The following is a 12912-nucleotide window of genomic DNA, read 5'->3' on the forward strand; positions in this document are numbered from 1 at the left end:
CATTCAGGTGTGAAGTTTGGACCTTAAATTACAGGGCTGAGATTCCAGCTGAATCCAGAGAAAAGGATTTCATGAGGTAATAAATGAAATGGTGACTGGATTAAGCAGTATCAAAGAATCATTTAAAGCATAAATACAATTTCAATGCATTTTAGGCATATATTTCACCTACTGTGTGTATTTAATTGCTGTCTTGAAGTGGAAGTTTCCCTGACCTTAGGCCTATGCTTCCAACCCAGGTAACTACATTGAAGCGACTGGTGCTACTACTATAACACCTGTCAACCAGAAATCAAGGCAGCAAAGCTGACCAAGCAGCTTGAACACTCATTTAAACTTCCTCATCTGGCAATGGCATGCTCAACTGGCCCCCTTTTACAAGGGCATTTGGTAAAGAGCTCCTTTGCTCTGTGCCATCTCAGATCTGACAGTCCTGAAAAGGCCCCGTGCAGCCAAGCTCCAAGATCTACTCTGTCCCCTGCCTTCCTGTGCAGGAAGAGTGTCCTGCATCCTTCCTGGATGACCGTGCTTCCCCTGAGAAGTGTTTCTCTTTCCAAGGCAAAAGAAAGGACCAACATGCCAGACACCACTGGTGTTTTTCCAACAGTGCTAATAAAGACTTCAATTTCTCCAATGTAAGCATGAGGCAACACATCAGAAGCATGAAGTGACACAATGGAGGATTCATCTGGCACTTGGGGTGATGTAACCGTGTCTCTGCTGGGGTGCATAAGAAGGGCAGGTCACAGCACTGTGCTCCAAGCACAGGCTGTGTATTCCAGTGGTGTGCCTGGGCTACTGTGACCTTGGAAAGCTGTGAGTACCAGCTGTATTTGGCACAACTGGTCAGAAAAACAAAGAAAGGCTGTGGCAGTGCATGGCAAAGGAGGTAAATAGAGATCTGGCTCTGGGTAATTACTGGGTAGGATCCAGAGAAGTCATCACTCAGTGGAGTAAATTGGCTCAATAGAATTAGAGAATTATGGAATTAATTAAGTTGGAAAAGACCTTGACATCATCAAGTTCAGCCTACGACCAAACACTACCGTGTCAACTAGACCATGACACTAAATGCCACATCCAGTCTTTCCTTAAACACCTCCAGGGATGGTAACTCCACCTCTTCCCCGAGCAACCCACTCCAATGCTCAATCACTCTTTCTGGGAAGAAATTCTTCCTAATTTCCAAACCTCCCCTAGTGCAGTTTAAGACTGTATCCTCTCCTCCTGTCGCTGGTTGCCTGGGAGAAGAGGCCAATCCCCATCTGGCTACAATCACCTTTCAGGCACTTGTAGAGAGTGATGAGATCTCCCCTGAGTTTCCTTTTCTCCAGGCTAAACAATCCCAGCTCCCTCAGTTGCTCCTCACAGGACTTGTGTTCCAGACCCCTCACCAGCTTCGTTGCCCTTTTCTGGACAAGCTGGAGCCCCTCAATGTCCTTCTTGAGTTGAAGGGCTCAGAACTGAACACAGGACTCGAGGTGTGGCCTCACCAGTGCCGAGTACAGAGGGACAATCACTGTCCTGGTCCTGCTGGCCACTCTGTTGCTGACACACGCCAGGATGCCATTGGCCTTCCTGGCCACCTGTTCAGCTTCTGTCAACCAGCACCCCAAGGTCCTTTTCTGCTGGGACACTTTCCAACCACTCTGTCCCCAGCCTGTAAGAACTTCATGCCCAGGATTTCCTATTTCTTAGGCAGTTTGGCCAGGATTTTCTTGCTCTGATTTATGTGTCAGAAACTTTACTAAATGTCTAATGCCTCAGCATTGCTAGTGAATTGTGACTAAAACCATTCTCAGGCACTGAAGCTTATATTCACATTATTAAAGCCTCTCACCTTCCAAACTAGATTGGGTGCTCACAAACTACCTCTTAGGAGTGGCCATGGATTGATCTTGACCCCCAAACCATGCCCAAAAACTGTTTTGGAAAGTGATATTTGTCTTAACCTGAAGTGGGGACACGTGTATTCTGGTAACACAGAGTTCAGAGTGTCCTCGTCCAGGGATACCCCAGCACCTTCACCAGTAGAGATACAGCCCATCATTGATTCATTCCATTCATTTTCTTTCCCTCAGTATTTAAATCTCTCCTTCTCCTGAGCAATATTGGCCTCTCCTTATAGTAAGTGAACATCAGGAATACAACTGCCATCTGTAGAAAATATCCTTTCTTGTCAGATGTGCCTGAGGTCCCTGAGATCCATCCACCATGCAGTCCACAAGAGGCTGGTGGTGTTGCCAATGACTGATTCTTCATATAGTTCTTGAACAAAATCTCTCCCTGTTCCTGTGACCTCTCTTCCAAACAGCTCCACAGTCACTTCCCATCCTTTGCTGCCTCCATACACACTAAGTTCAAACACCTCCCTCTGTCTTCATCTCTGTAGTGCACCAGCCATGACCCTTACCTCCTGAGGTGGCACTGGTCTTTGCAGGCACTGGAAGTCAGGTCCAGCACTGGATTCAAGTTCCTGCAGAGGAGTCCTTGATGTCCTGGACATAGCACAGCTTTCTTTTCGCTGTTTTTTGGATGTGCTGCAGTAGCACTGCCTTCAAGTGACATGGCATCCTCCACCAAGACAGACAAGCCACTGACAGATTGTCCACCAAAAAAGGTGGATCAGATAACAGAAAGTCTTTGGGATCCAAAGCAGGAGATACGCACAGAAACCACACTGCAGGAGATAGAGCCAAACAACTGAGTGACTGAGTGCTCCTAAAGCTGAAAGGTGATATTAGAAGGCATAGTAGCAAGAATGTATTCAAGAGGTGATTTTCACAGACCAGAAAGTTTAGAAGAGGCTGCAAATCAAATTTTCAGCCATTCAGAGTATCAATCCTACTCACTATAGCTGTGGTGACAAAGACAGTGTGTCCTGACAGGAAACATGCAATATAAAGACATTGTCAGAGGCACAAATCTGCAGCTGATTGAGGTAATTGCTTTTGAGACAGTTACTCCTCTATGACTATAATGGAAAAGGGAAACCTGAGCATAAGAGAAGTGAAAGAAAATGTCTGAGAATCCCTCTTTCATACAAGCACAGACGCATTTCAGTTTTCACTTGGCCTCTCTTGCCAAGCCACCACATTTCTCTGTCATCACATCCTTGGGTGCCAGGCAATACATTCAAAAGTGGGTAATGTTTTCACCAGAATGAAGTGATGCTTTCCCCAGCATGACACATCTTCCTTCTGCAAATGAGCCACGAAATCCTTGAGTCACTGGGGAAAAACCTGTCCATCCACTCTTGTCTGCCTCTGGGCAATGAATACAGAACACTTCCAAACAATCAGAAACGTTCTTTTTTTCCCTGGGGAGGTTTCTGTTTCAATTCTCAGAACCGTGTCCCTGCCCATGCTGTGCTGGGAGAGCAGGGCATCTGCCACCTCAGCAAGCAGCCCTTGTTCATGCTCACACAGAGCAGGAGATGTGTGCAGAACTCCCAGGGGAGGCTGAGAGCAGCAGTACTGGTGTGTGTGCTGCCAGCAACCTGCTGAGCCACCGGGCCCCCAGGATGGGCACTGAGAGGCAGCACACTGCAGGGCGCCCCCAGATAGAGAGCTGTGCCCTGACTCTCGGTGCAAGGCTGAAACAATGCAAAATCAGAAAAAGCTGGGGAGAGGATGTAGAACCATATATATCTTGCATGTACAGCTGTCCTGCACCTCATAGAGGCCAAGACTTGCTTGCCCGTACAAGGAGAATTGCATCAGGAATTAATAAAGGTTTATACTTATATTTTGGGTCCAGAGTTTAGATTAAGCTGAGCCTTAGTACCTCTTTACAGTAGCTTAATACAATTACCAAAAGCATATGAAATTTTTCCTTTCAGATTCAAAAAAATGCAGTGAATAAGATAGCCTTTCACATAAAAATATCTTTTAAATTACTCAGGTTTCTCCTTGTATGTTTATTTTTTGTCTGATACTTCAATGTTAAAAAAAGGAAAGTCATTAAAAAAATTTTCCTGGGCCTCAAATTATAATATTTTCATTTAGTTCAGAAAAGTATCAGCCCAGTCCCTGTACATGTCCTCCTGTGTTAGTGGCATGTCTAATGGACTAAAAGCCAAATTGCCTGCATTTATTTCAGTGGAATGACATTGGTAGAAAAATGAGTTACAAACAAGAAATGGATTTTTCCTGCTGGCCTCAGGGATGGATGGACCTGAAGAAACAATTACCTCTTTCTTCTAGAGATGGTCCTACCAGCTCATATAGCCTTACTGGGGAAGATGAGAAGTCAGGGAGAGAGGGCTGAGTAAAAATGTTGTTGCTATCTCTGTCTAGGCTACAGCCCCATCTTTTACAAGCTCTGTAATTCCACAACACAAAATAAAGACCAGGCCAATCTCCTTCCCCACTTCATTTCACTTTCTAAATGATTTAGGAGAGGCTGAACTATTGAACTTGCCAAGCAAATTCAATTTTGCAGACCTTTTCAGCTCTCATCACCTCTTTTTTTTCATTAATTGGCCATTCTCTGCTCTCTGGTAAAATATTATGAATTTTGTGGAACCTATATTGGGGCCTTTTGCTTCTTCCTCATGTGCTGTGGAAGGTATCTGGGAACTTTTTTGTTCTAATGGAGCATGGGATCATTCAGGCAGGAGGCACCCCTGGAGGCCAGCTAGGCCATTACATTACTGAAATATCTGTTTTGAAGTAGGATCAAGATGCTAAATGCCTTATCCAGTCAAGTTTCACACACCAAGGATGGAGGTTCAGCAGCCTCTGGGCACCTTTGCCAGTGCTTGAGCAGTCCCACTGTATAACATTTTCTGGTTAGAAAATTTGTTCCATGACTAGGAAGCACTTTCCTACTTGAAAAAGACACATTTCTGTTCAAGGCTAGATTAGTCCCCTCAGTTTGTTGGCATCCCCTCTGGTACTTACACTGCTAATAAGAAGCAGTCTTGGTCCTCTCTGAGGCCTTCTTTCACTAGACTAAACACAGTATCCATTTCCCACTTCCTTTCCAGCACAAAGCCCTCCATCCCTCTGACCACTATTGGCATCCTTCAGTTATAGTTCATGTTTGAAAGTTCATTGCTCTATGTTTGACATAGAGCAATCAGAAGCATATGCAAAATTGAAGTGAAATCTCACAAATGTCTTTGAATTAGAGCAGTAAGATTCTCCCTTTTCTGCTGGGTATACCTCACCAGACTGCTCTAAGATCACCTTAGCAGCACACCTGCCATAGCATCCTTCCCTTCCACAGTTATTTCCATAAAGCATACTTGCTGCCATTAGAACAATCAGCTCATTATTCCTTCCTCACCATCTGCTTATTAACACTCAGCAGCGCTCTCTCCCTTTCAGCCAGCTCCATGCTCCATGTTTCCTTTGTGTAGGAAATAGTTTCTCAGTGAGTCTATTGGGTTGACACAATCCAACATTGCAAAGCCGTGTTTAATCTTATCTACCTCCCAACCTCTATTTGCCTTTCATTCAAAATTTTCCTGAGAGCTTTACATACTATTGCAGCCAACCACTTAAGGCTGCCTCGGTCTCCTCCTCTCCCCACACTTTTGACTAAAGGGCCCAGGTTTGCTTTTCTTCATATGTGTGTTACTGTCCTTATATAAGAGGTCTGAAACTAGGAATATTTGCCACCAGAGCTGTGCTTTCATGTCCAGTCCCTGCCAAATTCAGATCACACTTTGTCTCACAATAATCCAGGAGTTTTCTGGGGAAAAAAATTATACATTTGCTGCATCTTGAACAGAAGTGCCAGAAAGATAACCACAGAATCTCAGAATCAGCTGAGTTGGAAGGGACCCACAGGCCTCAGTGAGTTTAAATCCTGGCCCTGCACAGCACCATCCTCAAGAATCACACCAGGTGCCCATGAGTATTGTTCAAATACTTCTTGAACTCTGTCACATTGTTGCTGTGAACACTTCCCTGGGGAGCCCATTCCAGTGGCCAAACACTCTCTGGGTAAAGAACCTTTTCCTAATATTCCTCCTAACCCTCCCCTGAGTCAGCTTCAGGCCATTTCTTGTTGCTGGTCACTACAGAAAAGAGATCAGGATCTGTCCCCCTCTCCCCTCACAAGGAAGTTGTAACTGCAGTGAGGTCTCCCCTCAGTCTCCTCTTGCCCAGGCTGATCAGCCCAAGTGTCCTCAGCTGCTCCTCACACAGCTTCCCCTCAAGGCCCTTCAAAACTTTGCTGCCCTCCTTTGCCTCCCTAACAGTTCAATGTCTTTCTTACATTGTGGGCCCAAAACTACCCCCAGCACTCGAGGTGAGGCTGCCCCAGCTCAGAGCAGAGTGGGACAATCCCCTCCCTTGCCCAGCTCAGGATTCTGTGTCTCGTGCACCCCAGGACAGGGTTGGCCCTCGTGGCTGCCAGGGCACTGCTGAGTCACGTTTAACTTGCCATCTACCAGGACCCCCAGGTCCCTTTCCATGACACTGCTCTCCAGCTTCTCATTCCCCAGACTGTACTTACATCCAGGACAGCCCCATCCAAGGGGCAGAGTCCAGCAATCCAGCACTTCCCTTGCTGCACTTCATGTGGTTGGTGATTGCCCAGGCCTCTCATTTGTTGAGGTCTCTCTGGAGGGCCTCCCTGCCTTTGAAGCTCCTCCCAGTTTTGTATTAGCTGTGAACTTCCAGTCCTGCATCCAGGTGATGAATGAAGATGTTGAAGAGCACAGGGCTGAGGATGGGGCCCAGTGGAACACCACTAGTGACAGGTCCCTGGTCTGATGTCACCCCATTCCCCACAACCCTCTGTGCCCGACCCATGAGCCAGTTGCTCACCCATCGCATGACGTATTTATCCAGCTGTGTGCTGGACATTCTGTCCAGAAGGATCCTGTGAGAAACAGTATGGAAATATTTACTGAATTCCGAAAGAATTACATCAACTGGCTCCCTTTGATCAACCAGGTGGGTTACCTTGTCATAAAGGAAATTGGGTTTGATAAGAAGGACTTTCCTCTCGTGAAGCTGTGCTGGCTGCAACTGATAATGAAATGATTGAGATCCAAATTTACTTATGATTAATCCAAAAACATGCTACAAGACAGAAATTGTGCAATAGCTGGCACTATGTCCATAGCTGTGAAGGCAGGAATTTCTTCAACTTAGAGCTTATCTGTTAGGTTATGGAGATGCAAAATGTTGCGATAACTCTGCAGTTTCATTTTGAGTTACCAGCTGGAAAAATAATGAGAAGAGGCAAAAAATAATGGGAAGAGGCAAAATCATGAATGAGGAGTTAAGCACCAGTAGGAGAGATTTCAATTTCCTTCTAATCCCTTTCTTTGCTGAGACATGATTATCCCTGTTTTATTATCCTTTTCAGTCATAATTCCCAGCAATATAATTACCAGCACTGCTTTTACAATACCCGTAACTAAAATAGTTTTGCAATATGGAGAATGTCAACAATATGCATTTTGTTGGCATCCCTTCAGTTTTATTGAGCACTTCTTGAAGTGGCAAAACTCTATCCTGTAATATTTAAAGAATCTCCATGTAGAAATACATTTTAAAAGAAGATATAATGTGATATTCTACATTTAAATAGTTTCACTTACTAAGTTCAAATAGAGTTGTGAATGAAATCCCTGATCCTCTGCTCAAAACATACTAAGAGCATCCTAATTCTGAAATTTCATCCTAGTAATTTAAACCAGACCCAACTCTTTCATCTGTTTAGTCCTTTACAAAATCTTTATTAAAAAAATGCCTAAAACATCACATGAGAAAAAACTGCCAACAACAACAACCTCAACTTCTGTTGCAGCTCAACGGTAACAACACAGCTTAAAAGCTAAATTTTGTGCGTACTGCTATTTGTTTAGGAAAAAAACTGTATCTATATCGCATGAATTGTCAAAAATTAAATCTATCAGTACTGTAAACTAACAGTAATAAATAAAATGCAAAAAACTGGAAAGTCTTACGTCAGCAGAGAGAAATTACACAAACCATTCATATGTGAGTGGTTCTTTGAAATGGGAATTAATGACATCATTTATGTAAAACAGATTATTTGCTATGCCTAAACATGTTGTTATGTGCCAAAATATTGCATGGTTTTTTCTCCTGGTGCTCTATTGCTTAGTCTTCTGAAGTTTTCATTCGTTTTCAGGAAACATTTAACATATTCCTGCCATGTTGCACAAAATTGGCAAGGAAGGCAATTAGATCCACCATCTCCTTGTGTGCTGAAGTTAAAGGCTCCAAACAGCATTCCTTAAAAAAGCTTTGTTGGAGGACAGAGGCCCAGCAGCCATGCTCACCTCTCCCACTGCTGTGCGAATTCATAGCCAGCAGCACACAGGCTGGCTCAGAGACATGGGCCTAAACACCTCTGACTGGCTCAGAGACATGGCCTAAGCACCTCTTTAGGCTGGTTCAGAGACACAGGCTAAGCACCTTTTTGGACTGGCTCAGAGACATGGCCTAAACATCTCTTTAGGCTGGTCCAGAGACATGGCCTAAGCACCTCTTTGGACGGGCTCAGAGACATGGGCCTGAGCACCTCTTTGGGCAGGCTCAGAGACATGGCCTAAATACCTCTGACTGGCTCAGAGACACAGGCCTAAGAACCTCATTAGGCTGGCTCAGAGACATGGGCTAAGCACCTCTTCAGGTTGGCTCAGAGACACAGGCCTAAGCACCTCTTTGGGCTGGCTCAGAGACATGGCCTAAGCACCTCTTTAGGCTGGCTCAGAGACATGGGTCTAAGCACTTGTTTGCAGTTGTTCCTCCACACCTAGGATTACCCTGTGAAAGGAGCTGGGGAAATCAATCTGCAAACAGGGACACTTCAACAGTCAGGAACAATTCCAGGCCCCGTGAGGAGCATATGGCTGCTCTGGCTCCTTTCAGAGCCAACACTAAAACTCAGCTTGGATACCCCATCCCTCTGCCAGAGCTTCCCCACTGCAGAGAGGAGTGTGATCGCTGTGCTCTCAGTCCCATAGCAGGGAGAGGAGCAGCTTCCTCTCGGTTTGAGTCTGTAAAACACCACATGGCATTTATAGCAACTTCACTGTAAATCAGTGAAGGAAGCTGGAACCCAAGGAGTGGGAAGGCTCTCCCCTCCCAGAGGAGGAAACACCTATGTTACTCATTATAGCTGGCATACAGTACATCTCACTATACCACAGTGCAGCACAACGCTGCCCACAGAGGGGGGATCGGACAGAGCTGAAGAAATCATGTTCCTTTTTTACATCAGGAAGAGGACAGCTCTGTCACTGAGGACGACATTGCACACGTCAGGAGCTGTGGTTCAGAAAGTCTGTTCTTGTGGCTTCTGAATCATCTGCTTTGTGGCAGCACTTGGTGCCAACCAGGCCCTGTGGCAATGCTGGCAGTCCCTTCCACAGACATTTGTGTTTGAGGTGTAACATCATCACTGAGCTCCAGAGCAAGGGACATCATGAGCCAGTGGTCCCCTGTAGGGATCACTTACACGTCACTGAATACCCATTCAATTTGTAATTAGCCACCTCATTAAATATTTCCCATTTTAGCACCAAAAAACCCCATTCTAGATTCTCATTCCTAATTCACTTTGTGGTCAAGATAAAAAATCTGAACAGCTATCACAGCTTTCCCACAATTTGGACATGCCAGGAGCCATTCCTGATTTTTTAGGTCATCCACAGATAAAAAGAAATATTTTCTGTTTCATGTAAATAACACATGATTTACTAGAAGTGTTCCAGATTACTGAGAGGAAAAAGATGAAGGCGATGAAAACTCTTGCTGATATTTCCTTTGCAAGGCTGTAGAGTAGCCTTGGCTTGCAGTAGTGTAAAGATGCTTTTCATGTGACCTTGTTCTTCAGGATAAATTCTTGGTGAGAATGACAGGCTGCAAATGCTGAAGCAAGAAGCAAAAGTGAAAAACACAACAGGAAAGAGCAGAAAGTAGACTAAATATGTGCACGAGCTGCTCCAAAGGACTTCACTGGTTTTTTATCAGGAAAATAAATATTGTCTGAGGTATCTGAGGAAATTATATTCCATGGCTTTTTCAGTCCAGGTCAAAGCCTAAAATTGTCTATACTTTGTAGTGTGATGCTGTTTAAGACTGAAAGGAAGTCTATCATATGCAATACCACAAAAAGGAACATCCTAGGCAAACGGAGATTTTGGGGAAAACACATTTGGTGAAGCTTAACCTAGGTGCAGGAAAGGGGGTTGAGGATACAAAAAATGTACATATCAGTAGGGAACTAAGAGCAAACTTCAGAAGTATCAAAGGACTGTGGGATTACAGATTCCTACAGATGTCAGGGGGAGCTATTCAGGGAAAGGCCTTTACTGAACAAATTAGAAGTGTTACAACGTCTTTTTCAAATTTAAAAAAAAAGTAATCTATTTCAAAATTTTTAACAATAAGTATCACTTCTGGCAAGTGGCCACAGAAAATCTATTTCAAAATAAAGCTTGTTACTACAGAAAACCTGCGACTTCATTTTGGAATTATGATATGTCATGATCCCATCATGTATTTTGAAACATTTAATCTTCACACTCTAAGAAGGAGTTACTCCAGGCTACATCAAGATTACTAGTGCTTAAGGGACCAACTTGAAGGGACAAGTGGTAGAACAGGCAGAGTGACTTTGTCATCTGGCAAAGAAGTGTCCTGCGTCAATGGCAAGCAAGGGATTTCAAACAGATGTTATCTAATATTTGCAACTAGTAATTCCTCCTTTTCTGATATCATCTGACTTATTTTCCTTCTTGTGTTATCTCAAAAAAATTAGTGTATTTTTTACTATGCTAGCCTTGGGTTTGATGGTGCTGCTTTTAGAAGAGTTTCCTCAAAGTTTGCTGAGAAGGAGCTCAGGCTCAGAAGAGAGTGAACAAATTATACAGATTTTAGGAGGGAAGGTAGGAGCAACTTCCCACTTTGTTTTTCCTTTTACATATAAGAGTGCCAGTTTCATAATGAATTCAATAGAAATGTTGCCATTGAGTTCACCCTCTTGCAGTAATTTTACATTGTCTTTGAGAAAGTTTTAAAACAATTTTTCCTCTCTGTGACACTGATCTTACTCTTCTGAGAAGCAAATATTTTCATTACCCCTGTGACCAACCCCCTGAAATTATTTACAAAAAATTTCTCAATAGGGACACAATTGGGAAGATACAAAATGTGGAACAAAAAGTAATGGAATTCTAGAAATGTTAAAGGAGCCTTCCAACCATTTTTTTCATCTTCATCATAAGTCAGGAAAGTCAGCTTTGTTTTCCTGACTGTTTGCAGACTTTTTATTCTGCAGATGTTCTCCCTAGACCCAAGAGCATGGAGAGCTCTGGTTAAACCATATGTCCACATATCAATGCTCCTTTCAAAAGCTGTGTTTCCAGGGGTTATCAGCTCTTGAAATTTGCTGTCTGAAGGGTCTTGCAACCACATCACATTGCTTAGCAGCAAAAGTTGACAGCTGTGGACTTACCCATCCAGATGGCAAAGCATGCACTGACAATGGTCATGTGGCTGCATGACTCTCTTTGCTCTTTCATCAGGCAAGTGAAGTTCTATCAAAATCAATGTTGTTATAACAGCTTAAAACATGTGCAATAGCTTTCTGTGGACAAGAGCGTAGAGCTGACCAAAAAGACCAGTCAGGGATTATTATTATTATCATTATTATTAGTTACTATTATCAGTTATTATTAGTTATTATTATTAATAATAATAACAACTAATAATAATAATAGTAAACAACAACAATTTGTCCTAAGTATTGTCTGGAGTTGAAAGCAGGTGAGGAGACAAAAGTCCTCATGAATTTAAATTGACTTTAGCTACTAGCTTTGTTTGTTAATAAAAAATGATGCTCACATCAATGTCTTAAAACTTTCTCCTTTTTTAATCTGTTGCACTGAGCGTGCACTGCTTTGGAGGTATGAGAGGTGATATTTATTTTGAGATAAGGCATAACATTTTTCACGCTCAACAAAAGAACACAGTGATTTTAATTAATTTGTTGTTGATACTCTCCCAGGAGTCAGACATTGCAGCTTGCTCCATCATACTGACACAAGTGTTCCGGCAGACAGGCAGAGTCACTCAGATCACAGACTGAAACCTAATGAAAACCAATAAAATTCCTTTGGTGTCTTATTTTCCAGCTAGATCCTCCCTCCCAGTCTGACATAATGGCTCAAACACCAGTGCTGACACACATGGGAAGTGGTGAGAAAAGGTGACTCGTGGCAGAAATCAGACTACAGACTGGCAGCAATACTCCTTTTTGGTAGCATCCTCCCCTCATGTGTATCCATTTGATAGCATGTCCCCACTTCCCAGGAATTAGCAGGGCTCATTGAAAGGGCGTTAAACTAAATTCTAATAATAAATAAGCCTGGGGGCAGCACATTAATGTATTATTCTATGTTTCTATATTAGCTTATAACAGTTGTAGAACTACATGCTAAATGTTACGCAGAAAGCAGCAGATTTCATTTCATAGTTGTGTGCTGCCCAGGCTAAATGGGAGATTTAACGTGCAGTTGGTAACAGCATAGGAGTCTCCATGGAGTCTTCTATATCTTCTATATGACTTAAAAAAAAAAAAAGAATATCACATTTTAGAATGTAGTTATTTTGCAAAATGTATAAAGTATGCAACTTCCCACAAGAAAAATTGCATAGACTATTGCAAAAGGATAATGAAAATAGTATGAAATGAAACACAAAAGTTTAATTTAATCTTCCTTTAAAATGCCTGTAATTCTGACCAAGGCCTTTGCTCTCTGTTCATGTTTGCCAATTGTTCCTTTATTCGTAGGGAATAAAGACAATACTCCTTGATGCCTTCACATCAGCATCTTTTGAAAGTCTAGGCACCTTCAAAATACTGACAAGTCCAGACAAGGAGTATGAGGAAAAAAGTACACGATAGAAATTT

General features: G+C 43.0%; 1 pseudogene; it reads right to left on the reverse strand.

The window, feature by feature from the left end:
- Window positions 1-1054: 1054 nt before the first annotated feature.
- Window positions 1055-5343, reverse strand: LOC128935600 (uncharacterized; annotated as a pseudogene).
- Between the last annotated feature and the right edge of the window lie 7569 nt (window positions 5344-12912).

This window comes from Melozone crissalis, unplaced genomic scaffold (assembly GCF_028551555.1).
Source record: "Melozone crissalis strain CALT ecotype California unplaced genomic scaffold, PUWL_Pcris_2 ptg000016l_1, whole genome shotgun sequence".
NCBI lineage: Eukaryota > Metazoa > Chordata > Aves > Passeriformes > Passerellidae > Melozone > Melozone crissalis.